This window comes from Nothobranchius furzeri, chromosome 7, assembly GCF_043380555.1.
Source record: "Nothobranchius furzeri strain GRZ-AD chromosome 7, NfurGRZ-RIMD1, whole genome shotgun sequence".
Classification (NCBI taxonomy): domain Eukaryota; kingdom Metazoa; phylum Chordata; class Actinopteri; order Cyprinodontiformes; family Nothobranchiidae; genus Nothobranchius; species Nothobranchius furzeri.
Window position 1 is genome coordinate 55,292,832 of NC_091747.1, and position 14,338 is coordinate 55,307,169.

Below are 14,338 nucleotides of genomic sequence, written 5' to 3' on the forward strand. Positions count from 1 at the left end.
TGCAAAAACTACAAAAGGCAGCGTGGCGCTTGGGGGGGGGGGGGGGGGGGGGGAATGTGTCTCTTTGTGCTCAAGTCACCCTGCAATTTTTGGCAAAAAAGAAGCTGGTGCACAGTGAAAATGCCATGATTTGATGCAGGGAATTAATTAAAACAAAACAAAAACAAATTCTCGCCCATAAAATACATTAGTTAGTAGGAATGTGAATCTTAGAGCAACTCACGATTTGATTTGATTCCGATTCTCGGGGTGCCGATTCGATTCAGAATCGATTCTCGATTTAAATCGATTCACAATCAGTATTAACAAAGAGTGTCAGCTCCAGGATTAACTAATTTGTTGTACAAGTTAGTTAAAGCTAAGGGACATTTTTACCCGACTTTAAACTGGTCATGCTCCAAAAATGCAAATTTACAATGTAAAATAAAGTGATTCTAAAACTGTAAACAGAAACAATTTTTTGACCAAAAGGCAACATTTATTTTTGCTTACCTTGTAAAATAGAACAAATCTGTAGTTACCCAACAGTAGCTTTGAAAGTAATACGGTCAAATACTTTTCAAGTATGTGTAGAAACAAGTTACATTAGTAATCCTGAGTACTCATTTATCAACTTAGAAAATAAATAAGAGAATATCTCAAATTTCTGAGTATGGAAAAAATTACATTCAAGTGCCCTCTTATCAGCAGATTCAAACATAAATCATCTCAGTTTATGGGACCACAAAAGTAAACGGAGTACTGACTCTCCTAACAAAGATCAAAAAAGTGCATCTCAAACCTGTAACATGCCAAATATTTGAGTTCTTGGAATCGATTCAGAATCTTTATAAATAAGAATCCCGATTCAGACGTGAATGGATTTTTTACAGCACCTCTATTAGTTAGGCACACTGCCGAGCCACCATGTGCCATGAAAAATAGCGTCTGATCGCTTTGGCATGGAGACCAAAAAGACTCTGATATTCGGCTGGAGGGAACAACAATGGCTTATTCCATTACAAAGACATTTAGCGTTTTGTGGTGGAGACGCTGTTCTACGTTCTGATCCAGAATTCCTCACAGATGCTCTGTTGATTTTACATCAAATGTCTTCAGAATCATTTCTGCACTTTTAAGAGACCCCCTGTGAAAGCATGAGCTAATGTCCTCCTGGAAGAGACATCAGGACACAAATGTTTGTTAAAGGAATAAAGATGATCTCTTTCAATGTGTTTTAAATAAAAAGTAAATAGCAGGTGGGCCCCATATGAAAACTACAGGGGCTAATGCTATGGGTACAAACAGGTTTTGACCCAGCTTTCATGGTGGACCCACAGAGGATTCCCCATATAGATTTTAAAGAGCCCTACATGGGCTTTCAGGGGAACCTAGATGGTTTGACTCATACATGGGTCCATTAAAATTTATTTGGGGAAACTCCAGTGGGGCCACCATGGAAACCACAGACAAAACCTATTGGTACTCATACTGTTTGCTCATATATATTCCATATGGGGCCCATATGCTGGCTGGATTTGTGCAATTTTTTTGTCCGTCACATCAACATTGGTCTCCTCAGCTAATCAGCAAACCCACAAAAAAAGCTTTAAATCAGTCAGTTTTGTAGATTTTGAGCTGCTACTTCACATAATGGTTGCTGAGAATTACCCAAATTCAATTCGATTCAAATTCAAAAATACTTTATTATTAATCCCAGAGGGAAATTGATTAATAGAAATTGATAAATAGAAAATTTCCAAAGTTTATTTAGAGTTTCAAGCTGTTTTCTGGGAACAAACAGCAAGCCCACAAATCTCCACGAGAATGTGAGAGTAGCTAAGGTGATGGAAGGAGGGAATGGGCGACTTTAATATCCCTGCAACATAATTAACTTGTTATTGCTGTACCAATGAAGTTTCTAATTAGCTTGAAGGCTGCAGCTGGTGCTATTGATGGGAATAATTTCAACCTCACAAATTGGTTTCTCTGCATTGCTGGAATAAAAGATCATCTTTTCTTCTTTCCTGCTCCGCGCCCACAGGAGAACTGTATCTGAGCATGCCCACCGCCTGCAGACAAGCAAAGAAGCGGGCGAACGCTCGAGCAACAAAAAGAAAAGGAAAGAAGACTTTTGTTACTGTGTGTTTTACTGGAAATGTGGCTGAAAAGCTGTCACTTCCTGCTGGCTGTGAGCAGCACTGGACTGTCACCAAAGGCCCGAGTGAGTGTGTTGTTGCTCTTGTTTACAGGTTTTCAACCAGTGACGTCCTCCCGTACTGAAAAGGCCTACTGCTGAATCCCTCTGCCTCTCTCACACACAGACACACAAAGCACATCCTAATTTGATTCCCTCCAAAAGCCTGGTCCCACCGGAGCGTTGTGTGGGTTTTGTTTTCCGCTGTGACTGAAGGGTGGGATAATGGGACACAATTAAATTGCGCTCGGCTTATTTACTTTTATCTGGGAAATCAAATTGGCTGCGCAGTCACGGGGAGGGTCGTTTTCGAATCTTGAAACCTCACAAAGGTCCGCAGAGGAAGACGGACCATGCAGAAGGAACCTCATTTGACCAAATTCTGTCAGTTGCACCCGCAATTACGGTGATCCACTCCCTTTTCACTGCATCATTTAGAAAACACACTCCTCTCGCGTTAATGCCTCTTATGTGGCATAAAGTTATTGCAAGCAAAACAATTAGGGGTTAGACAAAGAGAGAATTACCAAACAGTGAAATGTATTTCACCAAACGTGGTTTAGAAAAACTAATTTAGCCAATGAGCTGTATACACTACACCTTCAGTGTGTCCTACTTTTCCAGCACCTTAATTCTTCTGTCGTCGTCGTCTTCCTCCGCTTATCCTGGTCGCGGGGGCAGCATCCCAACTAGGGAGCTCCAGACCGTCCTCTCTCCGGCCACCTCCACCAGCTCCTCCGGCAGGACCCCAAGGCGTTCCCGGACCAGATTGAAGATGTAACCTCTCCAACGTGTCCTGGGTCGACCCGGGGGCCTCCTGCCAGCAGGACATGCCCGAAACACCTCCCCAGTAAGGCGTCCAGGAGGCATCCTGACCAGATGCCCAAACCACCTCAACTGACTCCTTTCAATCCGGAGGAGCAGTGGTTTTACCCCGAGTCCCTCCCGTATGTTCGAGCTCCTCACCCTATCTCTAAGGCTGAGCCCGGCCACCCTACGGAGGAAACTCATTTCAGCCGCTTGTATCCGCAATCTCGTTCTTTCGGTCATTACCCAAAGCTCATGACCATAGGTGAAGATTGGGACGTAGATCGACCGGTACATCGAGAGCCTGGCTTTCTGGCTCAGCTCCCTCTTCACCACGACAGATCGGCTCAGCGTCCGCATCACTGCAGACGCCGAACCAATCCGCCTGTCGATCTCCCGATCCCTCCTACCCTCACTCGTGAACAAGACCCCGAGATACTTAAACTCCTCCACTTGAGGTAGGACTTAATTCTTCTGCTTATATTTAAAATATATTCACAGATTTAACACTGAACAAGCAAGAGCAAAGAAATGTCAATCATCCCCTTGAGTAAACGGTTTACTGTTCATGTCTATTATGGAGTCTTTTAACTTAGAGCAGCACGTTTCAGGCCCCACATACAAAATGGGCCACACTCTAGATCTTGTTTTCTCTTTGGGACTAAACATCAATCATTTACATGTTGAAGAAGTTCATGTGAGTGACCACAGCTGCATTTTCTTTAATGTCCTATCCAATGTTGAATCTGTCCCTCACAACCTAAAATCAAAGAGACGTATCATTAATCAGTCAGCGGTGGATGGATTTTCTAGATTATTTTACAGCAGCTCAGTTCAGGGTGACGATCCAAGCTTATTCATCCAGTCTTTGCATAAACAATGCTGCAGTATCTTAGATAAAGTAGCTCCTGTTAAGCAGAAAACTTTTTCTAGCAAGAGAAAACGTCCCTGGATTAATCAAAAACATTTACAGTCTCAGAAGGACATGCCGTAGAGCCGAGAGGCGTTGGAAGTCAGCTAGATTAGAAAGTCCCAGGCTGTACTTTAAAGAACTGATAGCATCTCTGAATGAGATGGTGAAAACTTCCAGGGCCACTTACTTTGCTCAGCTGATTGCTGTAAACAAAAATAACTCTAAAGTCCTGCTTGACACCATAAACCAGATTGTTTCACCTCACGCCCCTCTTACGCCAGTTTACTCAAAGTCTGACTGTAACAACTTTCTAGAATTCTTTGAAAATAAAATCAGAAATATCAGGGCAAGTTTTTCACCCCCATCTACTTCCTACCCCCCCATCCAACCCCCTCCCTCTCAATCATGGTCTGTCTTTACTCCTGTAGATTTCCAGTACATTTGCCTCATTCAGAAATACATTAAACCAACCTCATGCCCTGCTGATTTCATTCCTACTACATTGTTAATCAAGATGTTTGACCAAATAGGTCCATGCATTGTAGATTTTATTAATTTATCCCTACAATATGGCTCTGTATCATCTGTTTTCAAACATGCAGTTATTGAACCTATCCTTAAAAAAACCAAGTTTGGACTCATCTCAGCCTAAAAATTACAGACCCATTTCTAAATGACCCTCTATCTCTAAAATATTGGAAAAGGATGTGGCAGAACAGCTGATTACTTTTCTGGAACTACACAACAGCTTTGACGAATTCCAGTCTGGTTTTCGGAAAAAGCATTCAACAGAAACAGTTTTGCTTAAAGTTTCCGGTGATCATGATGGCTGCAGACAACGGGGAGTTCACAGTGTTCAGTGTTAGTATTGTTAGATCTCTCTGCAGCTTTTGACACTCTTGATCACAGCACCTTAATTAACAGACTTGGTGACTCAGTGGGGATCTCTGGAACTGTTCTAGACTAGAAGTTACAGTGTCTGTATAAACCAAATCATGTCAGATTCTACTGATCTGTTCTGTGGGGTACCCCAAGGCTCTGTTTTGGGTCCACTCCTGTTTCTGCTGTGCATACACCCTCTTTGATTATTTTCATAATGTTTCTTATCACCTATATGCAGATGATATTCAGGTGTACTGCTCCTTTAAGGATTCTGAGTTCTACAAACTGTCTGAATTACTAGAGTGCCTATCAGCTATCACCAGCTGGCTAGAAGAAAACTTCCTTCAAACTCTGAAAAGACTGAATGTTATCATTGCCTCTGAGAGCATGGTTCCCCTGATTAGTCTAAAACTTGGTCATTTATCCTCTGCCGTCAAGACAAATTTAAGGAATTTGGGTGTTATTTTTGACCGATCAATGTCTCTTGAAGGTCACTCAAAAACGTTGGTCCGAAACTGTTTTTATCATTTAAGAAATATCTCCAAACTGCAAAGGTTGTTGTCAAAACATGAACTTGAAATGGTTCTCCATGCCTTTATCTCCTGCCATCTAGATCACTGTAACACACTCTTCACATGTTTTAACAAAAAGCACACATCACTCCTATTCTGATGTCTCTGCACTGGTTACCCGTTAACTTTAGAGTCAATTTTAGAATCCTGACTAGAACTTTCAATGCTCTACATGGTCAAGCTCCTCCCTATATTACTGAACTGTAAAAGCTTTATGCTCCAACCCGAGCCCTCAGGTCCACACACCAGAACCTCCTAGAAGTTCCAAAGACCAGATACAAAAGTCGAGGTGATCGCTCCTTCCAGACTGTTGCACCCCGACTCTGGAATGATCTTCCTTTATCCTTACGCACCATGGACAGTCTGGACACTTTTAAAAAACAACTAAAGACCCTTTCATTTAAAGCTGCTTTTACCTAAACCTTTTATTTTCTTATTTTTAACTCAAATTTTTAATCTTTCATCTGTTAATGAAAAATTAATAATTTTGTGATTTTATTTTTTCTGACGTTAATCTGATTCTGTTTTGAGAGCATTTAGATTTTATTATGTTAATCTGTTTATGATTTTGTGACTTTGTTTTATTTTGTTTTGATCTATGTGAAGCACTTTGAGGTTCAATGTCTGTGACGAGTGCTATATAAATAAAATGTACTTACTTACTATGAATGCTAGTTTCTACAGAAGAGGATTAGGGACAATGCTGACATTAATCTCAAAATTATGACTTTTTTCAGAATTCTAACTTTTTACATCAAAATCTTAACTTTTTTTCTCAGAATTTTGATTCTTCCCCTCAGAATTCTTCAATTAATTTGACTTTGATCTTAGAATTCAGAATTCCAAATTTAATCAAAGACTTTTCCCCTCAGAATTCTGACTTCTGAGATTAAAGTCAGAATTCCAAGATCTGTCTCAGAATTTAAATAAAATGTCAAGACTTTTAAATCTTTTTTTTCTTTTCAGAGCCTCTAATCCTCTTCTGTAAACTTCTGGTTAGGACCGGCTGTTCACGCCACTGAATTAACAGCAGAAAGTGGTAGAGAACGCAGAGGAGAGGAGAGGAGAGGAGAGGAAAGGAGGAAGCACATGGATCAGATGTTCGTAGCCTGAAGGGAGTCCTCACTTTCATCTCAGAGATGGGGGAGATGGGAACTCATTTTCACCTCTGCTTGGCGCTCCTTTGATAGCGAGCTAAACTTATAAGACTTTGCAGACTGCCTTGAAAACAGAACTTTGCTGCATTCTGCAGGTTTACTTCTGCAGGTATTTGTGTTCACACGTAAATCAATTAAAATATCCGACTCTGTTTCCGCTTGTATCAGTGACACATGCAGTTGCTTGTCTGAATGTGTCAATGATTTGTCTCAACTGCAATAAACTCCTGCAGATTCACAGACTGCTGCTCTTTAAAGACCCCAGAACATTGGACCAGGTCTACTGTGAAGACCTTCGACAGATCTATTCTACTTTGTCTCTGAGTCACATCTGTCCCTTCAGATTAAAATAGTTTTAGGTAAAACTTAGGAATATGGCAAATTTACCCCAATATTATTAGTTATAACTTTTATACTTCAACAGTCTAAAGTTGATTTTCACCTTTAGGCATGTATGTATCATGCAAAACATCGCAGTGACTGTTTGAACTTTATGGTGAAAAACATCAATTAAAAAACAGTGTTCAGGATATTTTTTCCCTTTTTATTTGGTTTGGTGATATCTTTTCCATCCATCCATCCATCCATCCATCCATCCATCCATCCAGTTTTGTCTGCAGAGTTGGGTTGCAGGGTCAGTAACCTGAGCAAAGAGGCCCAGACTTCCCTTTCCCCAGCTACTTCTGCCATGGTAGAGCATTCCTCAGTGTTCCATCCATAGCTTCAACTAACAAAGCCCAGTCACCCCTGAGTTTCTGCTTCTTCCTCAGAACCTGAAGCTGATCTGCTGACCTCAGGGACCAGGACCTAAAAGCATCACATCAGTCTTCCTGTTTTTGAAATGAAGACAAGTAGAAGATATCCATACTCTAACCTCATCAAGGCTTTTCAACAAAGGATCTAAGGAAAGTGGGTGGCAATGTTTACAGGTCATGTAAACCTGGGTGTCATCTGCATAAAAATGGATAAAAACACCCACATCTAAAAATTTTACCCAAGTGGCAACAAATATAAGAAAAACAAAATTGGGCCAAGTACTGACCCCTGAGGAACCCTACACACAAGAAAACAAGATGATGCAAAGCCACCTACCTGGCAGACAGACAAGCTAACAATTGTTCAAAATGTCCTTAATGTTTCTCATGATGTTGTTCATCCAAACACAGCATCTCTTGTTATTGTATTTTATTATTAAGTGGACAAATCAGTGATTTTTGCCTTTTTCATGGTCAAAAGCATCTCGCTGCAGCATAAATGTCTGCTTACTTCAGGATATTACTCACATGTTTGTACCTTGAAAAATTCCCCAAGGCAGCAAAACATAAAAAAGGTTTTACTCATGAAAGCTATCTTAGTTCGTGCACCTTCTGGCTCTACTTTCAACTTCTTATCTAGAAACTTCATCTGTTTTCTTCCTCTGGATCTCTTACACACAGCTTATTTTTAATTCATTTTTGCTAATGTTTATTGTTTTTTAAACCGAACCACCACCATGCCCTCTGGAGTTGTCCTAATTCCTTTTACTCTTTAACGTAAAAATGTCCTTAAATGTAGAACGAATCATTTTAGATGCACTTAAGCTGCAGCCAGGGAAAGATATAGGATATTATTTTTAATAAGTGAAGTGATCAGTATCTGGTTATTGACTGAATTTAGTTGTTTTGGCTTTTGGAGTTTGAATGTTTCACTGCAGTATTTACAGGTGATGAAATTCTGAGAAAGTCTACATGCAGGATTACACACAGACATCTGAGGATTATGTAGTAAAAAGAGGTGCAAGAATTACATGTTACTAAAAGTATGTTGATTTTTTAAAACCTCTTCCTCCCACAAAATCTGAGAGGAAGGGAGGCTAATATTCAAAACCACAACTCCAAAGATAATAATCACCTTTTAAGGGCTCCACGTTTCATTTCAAAAGACTACATTTTTATACAATGACATCTTTCACGGACTCGAAAACCAAATTTCTACATTAAAAGTATTCATTTAACTTCCTGCAAATGTGCTGAAATTACTGAGCAGGCTGGAAAAAGTGAACCTCTATGCTTACTAATTCTCAGAAAGCTACCAGAGGTCAGCAGCTCCAATTAAGGTAATGAGATTTGAAGCAAGGGATGTAGAATTTCCATTTTTCACATAAAGTCAAACTAAGCCAGCTTTTTTGTTTGAAATTCTCAGAAAAGATGAATTATTGTGAGCAATGCCTCTGCCTCGACAGCTTATTCTAAGTTTGAAGAAACCAAAATAGAGGAAAACGCATCCGCAGAAGAGTAGAAAAACATTTATCCACAGTAAAAACGGTTTCAACGGATATACTCAAGTTTTAGTTAAGATGACAACAAAAGCACAGCTTGAAATCTAGAATGAATGTGGATGAACCCTAGAAACACGGAGCTCATGGGTACAAAACATGAATAAAACATCAAAGATAAACATTACTAATGGAAAGATACAAGATGAAAATTTGTGCTCTTGAAAAACAAAAGTTTTAATTGTATTATTCATGAAGGGACAATAAATGATTGCATTGTAAACCAAAAACTACTATTTTCCAAAAACATAAATGTGCATGTGTGTGTGTGAGAACAAAGCGGGTGATAGTTTAAAGGTTGAATATGGAACGCTGACACTGGCGAACACTCTGGCGACCTCTGGTGGTCACAGGTGGTATTGCAACAACAGGACTACAGTGCTTTTCCAGCCCCTGGGATGTTGGTTCACTGCTGACATGTTCCAGCACCATGTTCAGAGACAAATTGTACAGGATAAGGACTAATTTCTACTAATACATTTATTTTACAACAGTAATGTTGGAACATCTTCTGGGCTCAGAATCAGCTGTTTGACTTGTCAAGTCCGCCATTTTACACTGCGCAACAGTGCCCTCTAGCAGCTGGCAGATGTAAAACAAAACAAAACAAAACAAAAAAAAAAAACAGTGTTGTGCCCGACAGAATAAAAATTTGATTATTTATCTTTTTTAATACAGCTTTTAAAGGAGAAACTGTACATTCATTCTGCACACATCTGAACGCCCTGCTGAGGTATTATTGTTTTTTACAAATAGCTTTTTATTACAACATCTAATTAATCTATTTATAACTAGTACTTTACTAAAACAGCTGTACTGTCTTCTGTCCTCTGGTGGAGAAATGAGGTAGTTGGGCTGAGAAGCGTAAATTTTAAGATTAATAGTCATATTAAAATTTATTGCTATTAATAAAAAAAGTTAATCAATGGTTTCATTTTAATTTTCATCCATTATTTCCATCTAATAAACCGTTAGTTTCATTAAAAGTGAAATTTTACAATGTTTCAGCAAGTATACATAGGCAGGCCCAGTATGGATAAACGGTATGGGTCCCTACAGGTTTTGTCCGTGGTTTTCAAGGTAACTCCACAGTCTGGGTCCCTCTGAAAATCCATGTAGGGCCCATTAAAAGCTGTACATGGGCAAACCCCTTATGGGGCCACCACTGAAACCTGGTGGAAGCCTTATGGTTTGCTCATAAATGTTCCATATGGGGCCCACCGATGTACTGGTCCCAGCTCTCCCAAAGCAACAGGCTGTTTGAAGCTAAAATCAGCTAGGTATGAACATGAGCTCCTCCAAAGCGATGGTTGTTGACAGTAACAAGGTTGGGTTGGGAATGAGTCTGTGCCTTAAGCAGAAGACTTCATGTGTTTTGTTTGTTGGTGTCTAACTTGGGAACAACTTGGGATTCCCCAGGTAGAGCTGAAGTGTCACTGGTCTTCTTCTGTGACTCTGACTTGGATAAGATGTGGAAGACGGAAGGATATGAATAAAGAGTTAAGGCATTCCTGATGTGTGTATTTACTTGATGACTTATCCGCTGTAAAAGATTATTAATGAGAACAAAAAGGACCTCTGGTGCAGTTCATTAATATTGGAGCCGAGTAGCCTTCGGCTGAAGATGCTCCAGTGTTTGATCAGCATAGAGGGCATCCAATGCTGTCTTTTATGCTTAGCTGCTTTTGTAACTTTCTGTTATCATTACGACAAGGACCAAAGAACGGCCTCCAGCCTTTATTTGATCACTTTGTTCAGTTTCTTGGGAGTCTCTATGAGAAGACTGGCCTCTCACCCAAAAACCTTTAAATTTGTGCAGTGTTGCTGCAAACAGTAGTAAACTTGGATATGTCCTTTCTTGTGCACATTTCCAATAATCCGTGTTTGTTTTCACTTTTAAAATGAGGAACTTGTTCAACATAAAGCCATTCAATTACAGAGGTGTGGACTCAAGTCACATGACTTGGACTCGAGTCAGACTCGAGTCATTATTTTAATGACTTCTGACTTGACTTGATAACATTTATTAAGACTTACGACTTGACTCGGACTTGAACGCCAATGAATTACGACTTGAATCGACTTGGATCTGTTGACTTGATGATGACTTTAGCGTATTTGATGTTTTAGCACAAAAGTGACACGACATGGACAAAAATCATAAATCATTCTTCATTCTGGGTTAGATCTTGGTCTGCTGAATGCAGCAGCACTTTGTTTATAATCAGTTTCAGTTTCTGCTTGTATGAGTGAATAAATGAAGTTTTAAGAAGCTTTATTTCTGGAATGTATTTATTATCATTGTCATTAAATAGAATTTGGACAGATGACTTGATTGTGACTTGAAAATTCAAAGTTAAGAACTTGGAATGAGTTGGACTTCCACATCATTGACTTTGGACTCGACTTGGACTTGGCTGTCTTTGACTTGGACTTGACTCGAGACTTGACTGGAAAGACTTGTGACTTACTTGTGACTTGCAAAGCAGTGACTTGGTCACACCTCTGTTCAATCAACTGACCCACACCTCTGACCTCTCATCCATCCATTTCCATCCACTTTCTTCTGCTTATCTGGAGTCGGGTCGTGGGGGCAGCAGCCTAAGTTGAGAGGCCCAGACTTCCCTGTTTCGATCACATGGCTTCTCCTACCACTGCTATGCAGATGACACCCAGCTTTATCTGTCATTTCCACCGAACGTCTACACTGTCTCTGCACGAATATCAAACTGTCTCTCTGATATATAAAAATGGATGAAATCCCACCATCTCCAACTCAACCTCTCTAAAACTGAACTACTTGTCCTCCCAGCAAAACCATCCATACAGCACAATATCTCAATCCAAAATGACTTCCTATCTCTGGCTCCTTCAAAGGCAGTTCGAAATCTGGGTGTTGTGATTGATGAACACCTGACCTTTAAAGATCATGTTGCCTCTGTTGCTCGTTCATGCCGCTTTGCGCTGTATAACATACGAAAGATCAGACCATACCTAACAAAACATGCCACCCAGCTCCTGGTGCAATCTACTGTCATCTCCCGCCTCGATTACTGCAATGCCCTTGTGAGACCTCTTCAAATGGTCCAGAACGCAGTGGCGCATCTGGTCTTCAATCAGCCAAAAAGAGCACACGTCACCCCTCTGTTCACTGAGCTCCACTGGCTACCGCTAGCAGCACGCATCAAATTCAAATTGTTAACACTAGCATACAAAGTCCGAGATGGTACAGCTCCCATCTACCTGAATCCTCTTGCAAAGGCTTACATCTTGGCCCGGCCGCTCCGGTCATCACAGGATCGTCGGCTAGCAGTGCCTACTCCACACTCACGACAATCCAGACTCTTCTCATGCATCGTTCCACAAATGTGGAATGACCTTCCAAGCACTACCAGGACAGCGGCTTCCTTTTCAATTTTCAAGAAACTCCTGAAGACCCTGCTCTTCAGAGAGCATCTTCTAAACTAGCACCTTCCCTGCATCCGTCCCCATCTCTACCGTCCACTCCTTTGTTCCCTCCTCTCCATGATTGATGTCAAGTTGTTGTTATTGTTGTTGTTAGCCTCAAGGGCAACATGCCGATTATCACTTGTAAGTTGCTTTAGACAAAAGCGTCTGCTAAATACATAAACATAAACATAAAATCCAGAAGGTTTTGGAAGGCATTTACCTGTATTTCTTATAGTTTGCCATATAAATTGGATTGTTGACAGTTGGGCTGCAACGATTAGTCGACGTTGTCAACAAATATCGACACTAGAAATAGTCAACAGTGAATTTCACTGTCGACGTTGTCGCCAGACGTGTTTTTTCTGACCGTGTGAGACATCTCACTTCATTAAATGATAAATGACCCACACTTGTATAGCGCCTCTCAGATTAAGGACTCCAAAGCGCTTTACACTACAGTATCAATCATCCATTCACACACACATTCACACACGCGCAATAGCTTCCCTGCTGAGCGCCAACTAGCAGAAATGTCGGCGTCCAACACAGCAGCTACGCGTACCAAAACATCAAAAGTTTGGGAGCATTCTAGCCTGGATTCGGCGAATAAAAAGATTACCTGCATTATTTGTGAAGCAGTCCTTGCGTATCACGGCAGCACTTCGGTGATGCATGAACACTTAATGAGAAAGCACGTCGAACAGCTGAACGAAACAGAGTCTGACTCACCTCTGTAAGATTTAAATAACACGAAAGCCAATACGTTTTGTTTTGGATGTACATTTTTTAAACGTATTTTTGCTTTTTTAAAAGAGATATTTAAAGTTATGCCCAACTGTGCCTGACAAAAGTATTTTAATTCTATTTATGCATTTATGTCTATACTGACTGAGCACTGTACCTAATTGGTGTTAGACAGGGCAATTTTATTTACTTTAGTATGAATTGGCCTTTCAGCAGCAAAGTTCAATAAAACATGCATTTTCCATTGAAGTACCCATCTTTCTTGTGTTTATTATCATTTTTCACATAATTAAAGCAATCTCATGCTAAATTTAAGAAAAATTAATTAATTATATGATTAGTCAACTAATCGTTTCAATAGTCGGTGACTAGTCGACTATTAAAATAGTCGTTAGTTGCAGCCCTAGTTGACAAATGTTAAACCTTGTGTAGAAAAGAACTTAATCCTCCCAGTGCTGTATAATTTCATCAGGATACTTTATCTATTGATGGACACCTCCCTACTGTCACAGAACATCATCCAAATCTTAAAATATGGTCCTGAGAGCTGTGTGCTCATTCCGATTATGGATGCTTTGCAGACCCTTAAGAGGTCAATGATTGAAAAGATGTGTCTTAACATTTACAGAAGAAGGTAAAACTATCTATGATTTGGAGCTTGGAACAATTTGAATGTTAGTCCAGAAATCTAGACAAACTATAGCTGTAGGCTTGTCTCTGCGAGTTGGTCTAGTCACGCTCCATTGTAGCCTCAGCAGGACTCCCACTGGCTCGGCTAAATTTAGACCAGGCCAATCACAGCCCTCTAAATCTGTGGAGATGCTGGGCGGAGCTGTGATGGAGCAAAACAACAAAGATGACGGTGGCTCTGATTGGTGCTAGTGCTGTCCAGTTGTGTGCAGAGACAGTTTGAAAGACAACCATAAATTTTGCCTCTATGACAAAGTCTCGTCTATGGATCGTGGCCAGACTTTACATTTAAACAAATAGCACGACTTGCCAGGCTATTTGAATGATGCAAAAACAAACAAAAAAAATCAGAATTTAGAGTAAAAAATTGCAACTAAAATGTAACCAGAGATTTTATGGTCTTGTTTAGAATTTTTGCCTTGCGATTGTTAGATTTATTGTGTACTATTACTACTATAAACTACAGATACATTTGAGTATCCGAAAGGGCTCAGTAATAGTTTGCAACACTTAAAAACACAAAAACAAACAACAAAAACATAAATACTTTAGATCCACAAAAGCATAAAACTTGCATGACCCAGAACTTCCAAATGGACCCCACACAAACAAACTCAATATCTGCACGAAGCA

At 40.1% G+C, this 14,338-nt stretch overlaps 1 protein-coding gene across 4 annotated transcripts in view; it reads right to left on the reverse strand.

Annotated features, from left to right (window-relative positions):
• Positions 1 to 14,338, reverse strand: part of cntnap2a (contactin associated protein 2a) — a 528,260-nt gene that overhangs the window by 32,012 nt on the left and 481,910 nt on the right. The gene's annotated exons all lie outside the window — the stretch shown is intronic.